Below are 16,640 nucleotides of genomic sequence, written 5' to 3' on the forward strand. Positions count from 1 at the left end.
CCCGGTCGGCGCCGCTGGTCTGGTCCCCCATGTTGCCATGGTAATGCTGGGGGCCTAATGAAGGCCCGCGGGCTTACCATGCATATGCCATCCTGCTGGCAGGTATGGCTGTGGCGATTGCCTGTCAGCAGGATGGTCACATAATACAATACACTACACTATAGTAGTAGTGCAGTGTATTGTATAAGTGATCAAAGTGTTACACTAGTGTACAGTAATGTACACTACTGTAAAAGTTTAAAAAAAAAAGCACCAAAACACAATCTCCCCCAGCCCCCCCTAATAAAAATGCATTACATTCCACATATACAATAAACCGTTACATAAAAAAAGATCAAAAACACAAATCCTATACATATTTGGTATCGCCACGTTCGTAACAACCCAATCTATAAAACTATATCAATTATTATATCGCGCAACACACGCTGTAAAAAAATAAATAAGAAAAAACTGTACCAGAATAGCTTTTTTTATCAATCTGCTTTAGAAAATACGTCATAAAAGAGATCAAAAAGTTATATACATGTAAAACTTGGTATCAGTAGAAACTATATATCTTTCCTCAAAAAATAAGCCCAAAACCAGCTCTGTCGCACAAAAGATAAGAACACTATGGATCTTGCAATGTGGCGACAGTTTTTGTAGGTTTTTGCTAGGGAGTTTTTTTCTATTGCACCAAAGTGGTAATAGTTAAAAAAAAACCTACACAAATTTGGTATCGCTGTAACTGTAATGACCCGGAGAATACGTGTATTATGTTATTAGTAACCGCCGATTCGGATTTTTACGGTGGTCACTAATGGGCTCTATTCTGCAGCCATCAGCTCTTTACAGCGATGGCACAGAATAGTGCAGCGGCGACGGTAAGGCCCGCAGCCCCCCCTCTCAGCTGGTACCTGAGGGGTTGGGGCAGAGTGTGGGGTCAGTCTGGCCGGTCCTCATAATGGCGACTGCCGTTATTAACAGTACAACTTGCAGCCGCCGGAAAAAGGGCATTGCCGACACCGCTGTGTGCTTTCATCTCCTCTCCCCGTGAATCCACAGTGAGAGGAGATAAAAACATGTCCCCCCGCCCCCCCGGATTAACCCTAGTGTTTACAGTGATCGATTCCTAAAAAAAGATCAAACTCCCATTCTCTCCACCACCAGAGGTGGCGGATAGCATGGGGCATTGATCGGGGACCACCCGATGTGGTCCTGGTACAAGTGATTAGCGGTATATACTATATACCACTGATCACTTTGTTCCAAATGCTGCCGGAACTTAATTCCCTGTCACCATAAATCATTGGTGACGGGATAAAAAGTCAAGTCCCCCAGATTACCCGATTACCACCCCAGATTGTCTGTAACCACCCCAGATTACCTGTAACCACCCCGCATTACCTGTAACCATCCCAGATTATTCATAACCACTCCAGTTTACCTGTAACCGCTCAGATTACCACCCCAGATTGCCACAGACTGCCCGTAACCACCCCAGATTGACACAGACTGCCCGTCACCACCCCAGATTGCCCGTAACCACCCCAGATTGCCACAGACTGCCGGTAACCACCCCAGATTGCCTGTTATCACCCCAAATTGCGACAAACTGCCTGTAACCACCCCAGATTGCCTGTCACTCCTCCCCCAGATTGCCTGTGCCCCCCCTAGATTGCCCCTCACCACCCCAGATAGCCAGTAAACACCCCCAGATTGCCCGTAACTACCCCAGATTGCCCGTCACCACCCCAGATAGCAAGTAAACCCCCCAGATTGACCATCACCACCCCAGATTACATGTAATCTCATTTAAAAAAAAATTTCTAGCAACTGTGCTATTCTAATAACCGACACTAGCTGCGGTTTTGCTCTAGCAAAATGATGCTCCTTCCCTTCTGAGCCCTGCTGTGTGCGCATACAGTGGTTTATGCCCACATATGGGGTACCATTGTACTCAGGAGAACCTGCTTTACAAATTTTGGGGTGCATTTTCTCTCCTGTTCCTTGTGAAATTGAGAAATTTCAAACTAAACAAACATATTATTGGAAAAATTTAATTTTTTCATTTTTACTTTCTAATTTTGAATACTTTCCTCTAATACCTGTGGGGTCAAAATGCTCACCACACCCCAAGGTAAATTCTTTGAGGGGTGCACTTTCCAAAATAGGATGACTTTTGGGGGGTTCTATTCTGCTGACACTACAGAGGCACTGCAGATGCACCTGGCGCTCAGAAACTTCTTCAGAAAAATCTGCACTGAAAATGATAATTGGCGCTCCTTCCCTTCTGAGCCCTGCTGTGTGCCCATACAGTGGTTTTTGCGCACATATGGGGTACCATTGTTCTCAGGAGAACCTGCGTTACAGATGTTGGGGTGCCTTTTCTCTCTGGTTTCTTGTGAAATTGAGAAATTTCTAACTAAACAAAAATATTATTGGAAAAATTCTAGTTTTTCATTTTTACTGTCTAATTTTGAATACTTTCCTCTATTACCTATGGGGTCAAAATGCTCACCACACCCCAAGATCAATTCTTTGAGGGGTTTACTTTCCAAAATGGGGTGACTTTTAGGGAGTTTCCACTCTGCTGACAATACAGGGGCTCTGCAAACGCACCTGGCGCCTGAAAACTTCTACAGCAAAATCTGCACTGAAAATGCTAATGGTAACTCTTTCCTTTCTGAGCCCACATACCTTTCTACTCAGGAGAACCTGCGTTACAAATTTTAGGGTGCTTTTGCTCTCCTGTTGCTTGTGAAAATGAGATACTTTAATCTAAACGAATATATTATTTGAAATTTTTTTTTTTTTCATTTTTTATGGCCTAATGGTGAATACTTTCCTCAAGCTCCTGTAGGGTTAAAATGCTCATTATACCCCTAGATTAATTCTTTAGGGTGTGTAGTTTCCACAATGTGGTCACTTATGGGGGTTTCAAGTATACAAGCCTCCTAAACCCACTTAAAAAAAAGAACTGCCAAAAAACTCTCTAAAAAAAATCAGTTCTGGAGATTTCAAGAAATTTGATAATTTGCTGATACATTTCTAAGCCCTGAACCACCCTAAAAAGTAAAATATGTTTACGAAATGAAGTTAGAATAAAGAGGACATATTGATAATGTGACTTAGTAACTAATTTATGTGATACAACTTTCTTTTTTTAGAAGCAGAGAATTTCAAAGTTCGTAAAGTGCAAATTTTTCATGATATATAAGACATATAAGACAACACAATCCTATGAGTTCAGACAGGAGGAGGACAGGAAAGCAAGCTACCAGCAAAAAAAAAAAAAATTGACTGAACAACTAAATGTAAACTTTACCGATAAGGACCCACTGATTCAAACAGGTGACATGGAAGCACAATAAAAAAATTTTTGCGGCACGGATCATGTCCCCAAAACGCATCTTTAACACCTACAGATGTGTGTATGGAGCCATAGAGTCTGCATGAGTCTGCATCTGCGAAATGATTTGTGAAAGGGACCATAATGTCCCCTGATTCATCCATATATAACAATTTTTAGGATCCAACTTGCACCATATGATATAATAATATGTAAGTTTGGGACACTTTCTAGAGCAACATAGAAATTACTGCATAGACATTAATGCTAATCTAATTTTTAGGCCAGAAAGAGGGACATGTAAGGGGCAAAGAGGGACGGGGTCAAAAGTAGAGACTGTCCTTCAATAAGAGCGACACTTGGGAGGTATTCACACCAATTGGCAAATTCATTTAAAATCCAACATGGATTCATTCCTCTAGCAAAAGCCAAGACTCCTACCAGCAACTAGACTACATGATAACCCAGGAGATAATGGCATGGCAGGTGACCTGCAGGGCATGACAATATAAAGCATTACGGAAACACAGTGACCTGGGATTAAAACATAACAGAACTACACAATATGACGGAAAAGAAAACAGTATAGATGAATGTTATAGAGTTTTATTTTGCAGACACTAACCGTTATAAATACATTTCATTACATTTTCAATGCTTTTTTAATGCTTTTAGAACACATACACAAAATGTTCTCTGAACAGTCAGGCTTATTACCTTGTATTAAACCATTATCTAATGTGAACAAGAGCAAGGAGTGCCAGAAGCCAGCTATTATGCTCCGTCCAACACACTTAATAACATTTATAGCAACAATATATCATTTCATACAAGCACTTACCTAGATGTGCCTTTGGTCCGGGAGCTTCTCCTCTGCTCTTTGTAGTCAATTAATCTTCTGTTTCTGTACTTAAGTATATGAAAGTGGACAGGGAAGCATCACCTTCTTCTGAGATAACCAATATATTACAAGATAACACATCTTCCTGCTCCAAATGATGATTCAATAGTCTTTAGATAAGGAACAGACTAGTAAAAGTGGTTGATATTCTCATGGAGCTATTAGAGCTGAAAAGATGTGATGCAGAAAGTAAGACAAAAGCTCTGTCTGCTGCTCTTATTAAATAACGTGAAAAAATAGTGCAGCCTCCTTACCCCTATGGTTTATAATGCATTAAGGCTGCGCGTAAACACAGAGAAAGCAACAGATAAATATTATCATTTTCAAAGTAGCCTGAAATTGTCTAAAAATTCAGCAGCTACTGCAACAAGGCGACGAAGAGAGGAAAAAAAATTACACAGAGCTAAAACTGAATACGGAATCCAAAGGTTAACTCTTTGTTAACTTTAAGGAAATGTGGTGCAGTGCAGCTAGACTACAGAGAATGACATGCGGGGTGGATGAAAGTTTCTTTGATTTGGCGCATCTGCAGAGTCACTGTTTGTTGACACTATATATATTTCATGAATGTTTTTCAATTACAACCTTTGAGTGATGGAGATATATAAATAACATTCTGACCCATCAAGCCTGCATTCATACCCTGGCCATATCACTAACACCCATGACTGTTCTGATCCTCCTCAATGTATTTAAAACCATGACACGTAATGAGAAAGTGTTGAACAAAATCTCTGGAGATGGAAATAAATCTGAGCATCAGCACGCAAGCACTTGTATTAGCTCCATGGTTTTATTCTGATGCTGTGCTCTGGAAAACATATTCACTCTGCATAAGTAATCCTTTCCTTTTTTAATTCCCATGAAATAATAATTATATTAATATTAAAGAGAATCTGTCACAATGAGCACCTTCTGCAAATTTTTATGATATAGACTGGGAGATGGTCAGATTTATATCTAGTTTCAAATAGATTACTATAACTTGTAATTTATCAATTGAAATCCCTCTACACTGGGATTATGAGTCCAGTGAGTGGTTCTACTCAGTAATTGATATCCATCTCTGTAAAACAGGGTGTCAATCATTAAAGGGGTTGTGTCATGAAGCAAAATTAATAAAATTAGATGGGTGCCACATACATTTATGTAAAGGAGAACAAATGTGCTGAATTTGGTAAAGTCACTTACATCACTGTCCTGTTCTTTTCCCTCATGGATCTTATAATTTGTTGTTATGCAACAGTGCACACACTTTCCCACAATGAGATCGCAGTTGAACTGTGCATGCCACCTTTGTGGGTTGTAACCAAGGGCCATTAAAAAGGGTAGCTAAAACACAGACAGGCTCCCTACTGTATAATAATGTATAGTTCCCTCTAAAAACTGCATTTCAGAGGAATTAGTTATAAATCCAGCCAGGGTCTGAGTTATTGGGGTAGACCCGAGTGGGTTCTTCCCACTCTGTCAATCTGGGCAACAGTCCCTTCCTAAGATAACTTGATAACTATGATTCTTCTAAAATTCCACAGCTAATGATAGGTTCCATTTAAGCTGTTTAGAAGGCATAGATCGGGAGCCTGTTTTATTGGCAGCGGTAGTTACTACCTCAAATTCACATTGTTATAGTTCAAGTTATAAAGACCATATGGTTTATGACTGCTAACTATAATTAAGGGGAAATTCCATGATGTGCTTCATGACTTTTTATTTTAAACTCCAGGCAATATAAGTGAGGCTACAGCACCTGATGCATTTATTTCCTGTCTGCTCTTTCTGTAGCACAAAGTAGCAAGCCTGAAGACACATCAATCTCCCTAAATGTAGCAATAAATATAAATGTATATGTATATATGTGGATGAAGGCTGGAGGGGCTGGTCAGAGATGGAAACATGGAAAGGGGCATGGTAACATACTAAAGGGACTCCGTCACCTCCAAAACACCTGTTAAACATAAGTTATTAGTAGATTATACAATCATAGAGTATAGAACTCTGATTCTATATCTGCAATTTGTATCTTTCTATGTTCTTGCATTCCTTTGCTATAAGCCCACATATGACAGAGTCTAAGTAGTCCTCTCCATTATATTCTTGGGCTAAGTAGTCCTCTCTATGCATCAACATGTCCAGTTTGTAGGCTTACAGCGGGGAAATACAAAAGGAGTAGAAGCTATGAATTACAGTTTGGAATCAGCATTGTTTATCCTACTTACAGATGACTTTAGTTTAGGGTGGGTTGGCGGTGACAGAGTCCCTCCAGTGACGAGGATGATGCGAGGTCCAGGAAAAAAGGGAGGAGCCTGGGAGTTGTAAACAATACACTTTTTGTACTACTATTTTCAAATTTCCTGTTGGGGTGAATCACGCAAGAGCACACCGAAGCCAGTACTATTAATGATAACACTATATAGTAAGTTATATATATTGGGGGGAGTTTTAGTTAAATACAATTTCCTTATACCTGGATACCCCTTTAAGCACACCTGTTGATTAAATCTTCAGCAGTAACAATAATCACATTTTACTTAGTCCTTATATTTGGATATAACAGCTGCCGCTGTTTGTACAGCATCTGAATGTGACCTAAGACTATAATATTATGCAACAAACAGTAAGCAGAGGACACATTGGTGTAGACAGAATGTGGTGGTTTAAAATACAATTTGTAATGAAAAACTTCCTTTTAATATAAAAATGTTCTCAGTGAGTCATTATCTCTAGATCGTCTCCTCAGGGGAGCAAGGGAAGAGGTGGGAATATTAGAAAGGTTTATGTATATTTCATACCTTACTGAATACTTATGTATAGAATGGTATAGTCTTCTACACTATCCAACACAAACAAGTATAATGACTTGACAGAGGCCAAAAGGATACTCTTTTAGCCTCCAATGCAGGTCTATGTATACCAGGGGTACTCAACAACTTTTAGTGAAGGTCCACTTACCGGGGTCTTTTGTCAGGTGAGGTCCGAGCTGAACATCAGTAGGATTTTGTTTTGTTTGGTTTTGTTGCTTTACACAAACGTTGTTGAACTATTTACATACAGAATTGCTGCTTATTAGTGGGAAAACTATCATTTTCTCTCTCACAGCCCTTTAAAATTAGGTACACAGGGGGTGACTGCCTTAGTAGTATATAGCTCCCCTGTGTGCTCTCCCCCTGTAGTATATAGCCCCCCTGTACGCTCTCCCCCTGTAGTATATAGCCCCCTGTGCACTCTCCCCCTGTAGTATATAGCCCCCCTGTGCTCTCTCCCAGTATATAGCCCCCCTGTGCTCTCTCCCAGTATATAGCTCCCCTGTGCTCTCTCCCAGTATATAGCCCCCCTGTGCTCTCTCCCAGTATATAGCCCCCCCCTGTGCTCTCTCCTAGTATATAGCCCCCTGTGCTCTCTCCCAGTATATAGCCCCCCCTGTGCTCTCTCCCCCTGTATATAGCCCCCCTGTGCTCTCTCCCAGTATATAGCCCCCCTGTGCTCTCTCCCAGTATATAGCCCCCCTGTGCTCTCTCCCAATATATAACCCCCCTGTGCTCTCTCCCAGTATATAGCCCCCCTGTGCGCTCTCCTTCTGTATAAAGCCCCCCTGTGCACTCTCCCCCTGTATATAGCCCCACCTGTGCTTTCTGCCCCTGTGCTCTCCCCCTGTATATAGCCCCCCTGTGCTCTCTCCCCCCTGTATATAGCCCCCCTTTGCTCTCTCCCCCTGTATATAGCCACACCTGTGCTTTCTCCCCCTGTATATAGCCCCCCTGTACTGTCTCCCCCTGTATATAGCCCCCCCTGTGCTCTCTCCCCCTGTATATAGCCCCACATGTGCTTTCTCCCCCTGTGCTCTCTCCCCCTGTATATAGCCCCACCTGTGCTCTCTCCCCCTGTATATAGCCCCCCCCTGTGCTCTCTCCCCCTGTATATAGCCCCCCCTGTGCTCTCTCCCCCTGTATATAGCCCCCCCCTGTGCTCTCTCCCCCTGTATATAGCCCCACCTGTGCTCTCTCCCCTGTATATAGCCCCCCCTGTGCTCTATCCCCCTGTATATAGCCCCACCTGTGCTCTCTCCCCCTGTATATAGTCCCACCTGTGCTCTCCCCCCCTGTATATAGCCCCACCTGTGCTCTCTCCCCCTGTATATAGCCCTCCCTGTTCTCTCTCCCCCTGTATACAGCCCCACCTGTGCTCTCTCCCCCTGTATATAGCCCCCCTGTGCTCTCTCCCCTGTATATAGCCCCACCTGTGCTCTCTCCCCTGTATATAGCCCCCCTGTGCTCTCTCCCCTGTATATAGCCCCCCCTGTGCTCTCTCCCCTGTATATAGCCCCCCCTGTGCTCTCTCCCCTGTATATAGCCTCCCTGTGCTCTCTCCCCCTGTATATAGCCCCACCTGTGCTTTCTCCCCCTGTGCTCTCTCCCCCTGTATATAGCCCCCTGTGCTCTCTCCCCCTGTATATAGCCCCCCTGTGCTCTCTCCCCCTGTATATAGCCCCCCTGTGCTCTCTCCCCCTGTATATAGCCCCCCTGTGCTCCCTCCCCCTGTATATAGCCCCCCCCTGTGCTCTCTCCCCTGTATATAGCCCCCCTGTGCTCTCTCCCCTGTATATAGCCCCCCTGTGCTCTCTCCCCCTGTATATAGCCCCACCTGTGCTTTCTCCCCCTGTGCTCTCTCCCCCTGTATATAGCCCCCTGTGCTCTCTCCCCCTGTATATAGCCCCCCTGTGCTCTCTCCCCCTGTATATAGCCCCCCTGTGCTCTCTCCCCCTGTATATAGCCCCCCTGTGCTCCCTCCCCCTGTATATAGCCCCCCTGTGCTCCCTCCCCTGTATATAGCCCCCCTGTGCTCTCTCCCCCTGTATATAGCCCCCCTGTGTTCTCTCCCCCTGTATATAGCCCCCCCTGTATATAGCCCCCCTGTGCTCTCTCCCCCTTTATATAGCCCCCCTGTGCTCTCTCCCCCTGTATATAGCCCCCCTGTGCTCTCTCACCCTGTATATAGCCCCCCTGTGCTCTCTCCCCCTGTATATAGCCCCCCCTGTGCTCTCCCCCCCTGTATATAGCCCCTCTGTGCTCCCTCCCCTGTATATAGCCCCCCTGTGCGCTCTCCCCCTCCCATATAGTATAAAAAAAACAAACCACTTATACTCACCTAAGTCCTGCGCGTCCTCTTCTCTTCCTCCTGTGGCCGCACTGCAGCGGTCACTAGAGGCCGCCGGCGCAGGAACGTCACTCAGCGCCGACACCAGAGAGGGAGCGCGGCCTCTTGTGACCGCTGCGGCCAGTGAGAGGTGACTGACAGGGAGGGAGCCAATGGCTTCCCCTCTGTCAGTGCCGCTGCTGCCGCTCGGTATCTATGAGCGCTCGTTGCGAGCGCTCATAGATACTTTCTGTACAGGGAGCAGCGCCGCAGTCGGGGTCCGGACAGCTGGCCGCCGCGGTCCGGGTTTGGACCGCGGTCCGCCAGTTGAGGACCCCTGATGTATACGTTTGACATAGATGCAAAGAGTTTTCTCAGAGCACATGCCAAACATAAGCTGGCAATTTAGTAGACACTAGAGATGAGCGAACCGGGTTCGGGTTCGAGTCGATCTGAACCCGAACGTTCAGCATTTAATTAGTGGCGGCTGCTGAAGTTGGATAAAGCTCTAAGGTTGTCTGGAAAACGTAGATACAGCCAATGACTATCCATGTTTTCCACATAGCCTTAGGGCTTTATCCAACTTCAGCAGCCACCGCTAATCAAATGCCGAAAGTTCAGGTTCGGATGGACTCGAGCATGCTCCAGGTTCGCTCATCTCTAGTAAACACGCATCCTAAAATAATAAGGTACACAGGCTTATCCGTTACAGAGCTTAAAGGAAAACTGACAGCACAATATGTATATATGCAGATCACACAAGCATTTATACATACCTTCAGCGCTATCTGTGATTCAGCATGTTGGTAATAAATTAACTTTATTTTACGCTGATAGTGTCACAGAGGAGGGTCTGTAACACTATCAGCAACCACACCTCTGCGTCTCCAGGCCGCCTCCACCTCTTCCAAAAGTGATTAACAGCCAACTCACAATGAACTCTCACTTAGCTAACAATAAATAGACTGTCATTTATTCTGGGGTAGGGGTGACCTGAAGACACAGCAATGGCCAGAGAGCTGTGCGGGCCCAGACAGTGTTACAGACATGCCTTGGTGACACTGCCACTACAAAATTCATTTTTTTACCAACATACTGGATCATACATCATCATTGCTGAAGGTATGTATGATATGTTTGATAGGCAACTGAAAACTGGTAGCACAGGTATATGCTTCCCTATAAAGTCCTAAGTACGCAGAGAAATGCCTTCTAGGCCGATGTAGTATGGATTTTTCTTGTGCTGAGACACAACCATATGCTCTATTGCGTTGAGAGGGTAATAATGATTTAAGAGTATCAGTCACAACTCTCTTAAATAACCTGCTATCAGTAACTCAGGTATTCACATAGATAAAAAATATTTGTCTATAACATCTGCTTTCTTTCTTATCTAGAAGTGTCCATGTCATTTGGAAAATAGTTTGACATGTCAGAGAGACATGGCAAGAGTTTTGATCAGTTGGTGTTGGAATTGTGCGGCTGAATGCTTCTGTTGCCAGCTTGATGCCGGAGATGAGCTCCATACACCTACTATAGAATCTGTCCCATGCAGCGAGTCATGGAGTGTTCGTCAGTGTCTCTGTGATGAGTCTAAAGTTTTTTTCAAAATGGCAGAAACACTTTAATGCGGCACTGTCTTTAAAAACTACTTTGTATATTTTGATAAAGACATCAGTATCTAACATATCTGTTATTTTTTAAATTTTGTCCAAGCCCTGCAGTTGTCATAGACCAGGCATGTCCAAAGTCCGGCCGGAGGGCCATTTGCGGCCCGCGTTCCGAACTTTTACGGCCCCCCAGGTATCCAGCTTGCTATTATCTGCCTGTGTTATAAAGCATATAGCATGTAGCATGTAAAATGGTCGGCCCTCGCACATGTTCACTTCATCAAATTTGGCACTCTTCGAAAAAAGTTTGGACATGCCTGTCATAGACAAACATGTATTGACAACAGGCAGCAAAGCAGAAACAGTAACACCTAGTGGCCAATGTTATAACAATTACAATTGTTATATCAATTAAACACATGGAAAACCTTTTTTTTTTAATCATGTCTGATTATACAACTCTAGGAAGCGGAGTCTAAAGCCCCTATTACACAGGGCGATATAGAGGAGCAAACGAGTGCTGTCATTCCAGCTCGCTGCCGCCATTATTGCAGGCAGCAGCAAACGGGTATGTACAGGCGGGCCACAGGGAGCTGCCCAGGTGATCGCTAGATCGTCCGGGCAGCCCATAGCATATAGCAGCGGTCTGCTGCCGCCACTCCTATTTGACGGAGCGACAGCAACAGATCGCAGCTATTTGAGTCGTTTGTCTTTCAACATGTTGAAAGACAAACGACTATAACGATCAGCTGACATTCTTCATGGTGGATTTTCTTTTTCTATTTAAAAAAAATAATAATAATTTTTAGTACAATTACAGCAATAACAAATTATTTATGTTTTACAACTTTTGTGCACTAAACAGAATTGTGTTATTTTTTTTTTACAGTTGCCATTATCTGGCAACCATAACTTTATTTTTATGTTGACAGAGCTGCGTGTCACTGTCATTAAATTTTTTTTTTTTTGCAGAAATCAATAGTACAGGCGATTTTAAGAAACGTAATTGGGTTTAATAGTCGAAAAATGCATTTTTATCATGAAAAAGCAGTTTGAAGCTCCCCCCCTGTCTCCACAGTTTTCTTATGGAGAGGGGAGGGGTGGAGGGAGATGAGGCACCAAAACAGGACAACATAGTTAATTTACAGCTACATCACCAGGCCATCTCCTCTGAGGTCAGCACTGACCTCTTTGACCTCTGAATACAGCTTTCGCATAGGCCAGGTGTGTAATGCTTTGTTCTCTGCTGGTGACTAATCTCCCTCCTGCCTCCTCCCCCCTCCATAGGTTACACAGGGCTTGACTGATGTAAAAGAGTCAAGATTTCCTAATAATGAGCAGCAAATGAGAGAGGAGGAGGGGGGGGGGAGCTGGGGAAAATCTTTTTGAATGCAGATAATGGCATATTTGCCTAATAAACCTGATTACAAAGTTGCTTAAAATCGCCCGGACTATTGATTTCTGCAAAAAACAAACAAACAAAAAAACAGTGGCACTTTAAGGCGAGTATGATCATTTTTATTCTGTTTTTAGGAACAATTTCATAGTAAAGGTTCTTCAAATGCAAAATACAATAGTCATATCATTTTTTTGCTCCCAAAAGAAAGCATTTTGTACATTAATTTTTGTTTTCTACACTCTGTTACACCCATACTTAAAGTTGCAATTCCTTTACACAAAATGATCTAATTAGGGACAGCCTCTTAAGCCAAGCTTAGACCATGTGCATACTTTCATATAAAGCGGCCCATCAGCACCTTGCAAACTCATTGCAGGCCTCTTCTGCAATTGCTTTAATACTATGGCTACCATGGTTTCTAAAAAAGTTCCGTAGTCATCATCAGAGTTATTTCTTAACTGGTCCATTGGAGCAGGGGGTCAGCTTTATGACACAGATAATACCGTTTGCTGATCTTGCAGTCTCATCTCCAGAGCATGGGCCATCATTGCACCATAAATCTATGCCTATTTATGCAAAGGCCAGAGCCTTTGGCATAAATGTACATCAGAGGATAGAATGGGTGAACTGATCTCATATTTTCTCAGAATTAATGATGCCTAATTGGGGACATAGACATGCTGGTGCCTTTTTAACATCAATTTCAAAGGTTGGCTGCTTCCCATCCCATTTGTCACAATATCCTATACTACTTGTTAGTTCATTGAACCGTCTACTTATCACTACTTGAAAGTCCCTCTATCATTAAGTAAAACTTGCAGTTCTGGGGTTGGTGGGTTAACTAGCAAAAACACAAATTATCTTTTAAAACATTCTATTTTTAGAAACATTAAAATATTGTTAAAATATCTCAAAAGATAGCAATAAATTTTAAATTATTTTTCCCTAAAATGTGTTTGAAGTCCTAATATGCTTTTGTCTGAACAGCAAGTGCACCGCACACTCTCATGTTGATCATCTAAAGAGGACTTGTAGTCAACCCACATAAATAAGATAGTACTACCATTAAACAGCTTAGGGTGTCCTGATCAAACACACCTTTTTACAGTTAGTTAATACGCCCTACTGTTCCCGAGATACAGTATATAGATTTATAGTTTGTTTGACAATTCAGTTAATAGTCAGATGGGCGTAAATTTAAAAGGATATTCCACCGAAAAACATTTTTACATTATCAAAGTGGTACTCCGGAAAAAATATTTTTCTTTTAAATCAACTGGTATCAGAAAGTTATATAGATTTGTAATTTACTTCTATTTAAATATCTCAAGTCTTTTGGTACTTATCAGTTGCTGTATGTCACAGTAAGTTCACTTTTTTTTTTATTGTGAGGGATTGGTCTGCGCACTTTTAGTTGCACATAATAATTTTGAGCAGTAGGCAGGAAAGAAAGCTGAGGGGATAGGTATGACCAATCAGGGAGAAGCACTGCATGATGGGAAATTTAGTTTCCTGACCTGTGCCATCTTTGATATAGTCAGTATCCTCCTCCACTCCAAGGCAGGTAAAACAGGCGCAGGTCCAAGAGGTAATAGTGATATAAAATATCATAAAATTTATTAAAAAATTATGCCAGCGACACAACGCGTTTCGAGACCGGTCCGGTCTCTTTATCAAGTGTCTAATACCATAATAATACAAAGGCACATATATATATAGAGAAAAAAAAAAATAAGAGTTGTGCCTTACATCAGCACAACCTACTCAGGTGAGAGTTCTATGTGCTTACTTTCACCACTTCAGCCCTGTCTGAGTTACGCTATGGAGCGCTGTCTTATATTTTGTATCTTTGATATAGATCAGCTTTTAGAAAAACTTGTAAGGGTGGGTTCATAATGAGGAATTCTCGTGGACAATGCCTGTCACTTCTGACATGTCACTTCTTTTGGCGGATAGCGGAATACGCCGGCCCATAGAATGGTGTCTATAAAGCCGGCATACTGCGGATTTCCGCGGACATTATCCGCGAGAATTCCTCAGTGTGAACCCACCCTAACTCAGGAACGGCGGAAGCTAGAAAGATGGTAAATGGCTCAAAATACTCAGGGCGGCTTATATGAATTAATCTGTTTGCAGCACATCTTGACCCTGGAGCTGCTGAAAATCCTCAATTCTTGGTCCACTCTGTCTCCACTGCTCCGTTCTCCCCCTCCCTTTTGAGACAGAGGTCACATGATCTGTCTCTGTTGCCAGGCAAGCTATAACACCTCATCTGTAACCCCGCCCACCACTGACATTTGGCCAAGGGTGTGGAAAGAACAGCCTCTCCTGAGTAGTATATGGGAAAGGAGACACTGTTGTTTCATCCCTCTATCTCTCTCAACTATCTATGTAGATAGACGGATAATCAGGTATATGGAAAGCAGAACTACTTCCAGGTAGTAAGGGGTGCCAGTAAATTCAAGTCTGATTCTAGGCCTGTAGTCACATATGCAAAGGAAAACCCACAGAATTTGAAACACTTCTGAAAAAAACACCAGTTTGAAGTTTTTTCACGAATCCGGGAGAGCCGTGGATTTTCCTTTGCATAGACAGATAGATACTGTGTTTACTGTGCAAAGCAGAAGCAGATTGAGCCAGTGGTGGGCAGATACTACAAGATGGGGTGGGAACCCACCTGTTGGCTCTGGGGCACAATGCATGTTGGGAGTTGGCTGTGTGTCATGATGTAAAACTGGGATCATTGTAAAAGTTTCAACCTGGGACTAGACGCAGCATAGACAAGTAAGAAAGGTATCAGACAATCAGTAGGGGGATCAGTGAGTGCACTTGTATGCTTTTTGTGCAAATTTCTGCTGCTTTGCATATAAAAAGGCACTGCTTCTCTATATGCACAAAGGTGTAAATTGTAGTTGAACTTTACATCGTCTCTGAGCTAGTGTAGATTTCTGAGGCTGCACATGTGGCTGATGTGTCGAGTTTATTAATAGAAGTGTTCTTTTTAATAAATCCAGCACAGCTGGCACAGAATTTTGAATAGGACTGGCATATGAAACATTGCTTTTCTTAACACCTCTCAAAGAGTTTGTTTGAACAATTCCCAAAACTCAAATAATCTTTTTTCTACAATTTTAGTTGATTTACTTCTGTGTTTAGTGATGATGTCCTGTTGCTTTTTCCACTGTAAAATTAGTCTAAACAGTATGCAGCAAATTTATTACAGTGGCTCACGCAGTTTTAAGAAAATTTAGTGGACTGTTTGACACTTTTTCATTTACTTAACACCATCTATTGGTTCGCATACAGTAATTTGCACCCAAATTTTGATTCACTGTGTTACATGTTAAACTATGCCCCAACAAGGCGGCAAAAACACATTGCATAGGTTTACCCCCTCCCACTGCTGCACAGTTAATTAACAAGCATAGAAGCAGTCGCCATGCCATCCGTGACAGGTCCTGGCTATCAATGGTAGCCGGGCACTGACAGCAAGTTCCAGGACTCGAACCCTGCTCTGATTGCTATAGTTAACCCTATAGATACTACGTTCAGTGCAACCACAGCATCTAGCAGGGTTAATATAGGGAGAAATCTCCCTCTGTTCACCACCTCTGCAAAGTGATTGCAGAGTCCCAATGGTAGCCAGGGCAAGTGGAGGCCTCACTAGACACCTCTAATGTCCTGGCTACAGAAGCCAATCAGGAATCAGGCTCTCCTGAGGCAGAGGGTAACGCTGCATTCCCACGTTCCGTGATCCTGACGGATCACGGACGTGGAATGCATGTACCGGAGTCCCCCCGCGCCCGGACAGCATCTGTAATTAGATGCTGAGAGCGGGGGAGACTGTATTTATAAGCGCCGCGCTGTAATGAATCAGCCGCGCGGTGCTGTTACTACAGCACGGCGCTTATGAATACAGTCTCCCCCGCTCCCAGCATCTAATTACAGATGCTGTCCGGGCACAGGGGGACTCCGGTACATGCATTCCACGTCCGTGATCCGTCAGGATTACGGAACGTGGGAATGCAGCCTAAGCTGTTGGGATCAGATTGCTGGCAACAAAATTATCACATGATTTAACCAGCGAGGTTAACACAGAGATTTAAAAAAATGCAAATTTTGTTCATGAAACGTGGGCATTTTCCACAACAAATTTGTAAGGATATTAGCCAAAATGTGACAATGTGTCACACACACAAAAAAAAAAATTCTCAAAATTACTTGGATAAGTTAAAGCATCACAGAGCTATAACGACATAAAGGGAG

The sequence above is a fragment of the Dendropsophus ebraccatus genome, chromosome 1, assembly GCF_027789765.1.
Source record: "Dendropsophus ebraccatus isolate aDenEbr1 chromosome 1, aDenEbr1.pat, whole genome shotgun sequence".
NCBI classification, from domain to species: Eukaryota; Metazoa; Chordata; class Amphibia; order Anura; family Hylidae; genus Dendropsophus; species Dendropsophus ebraccatus.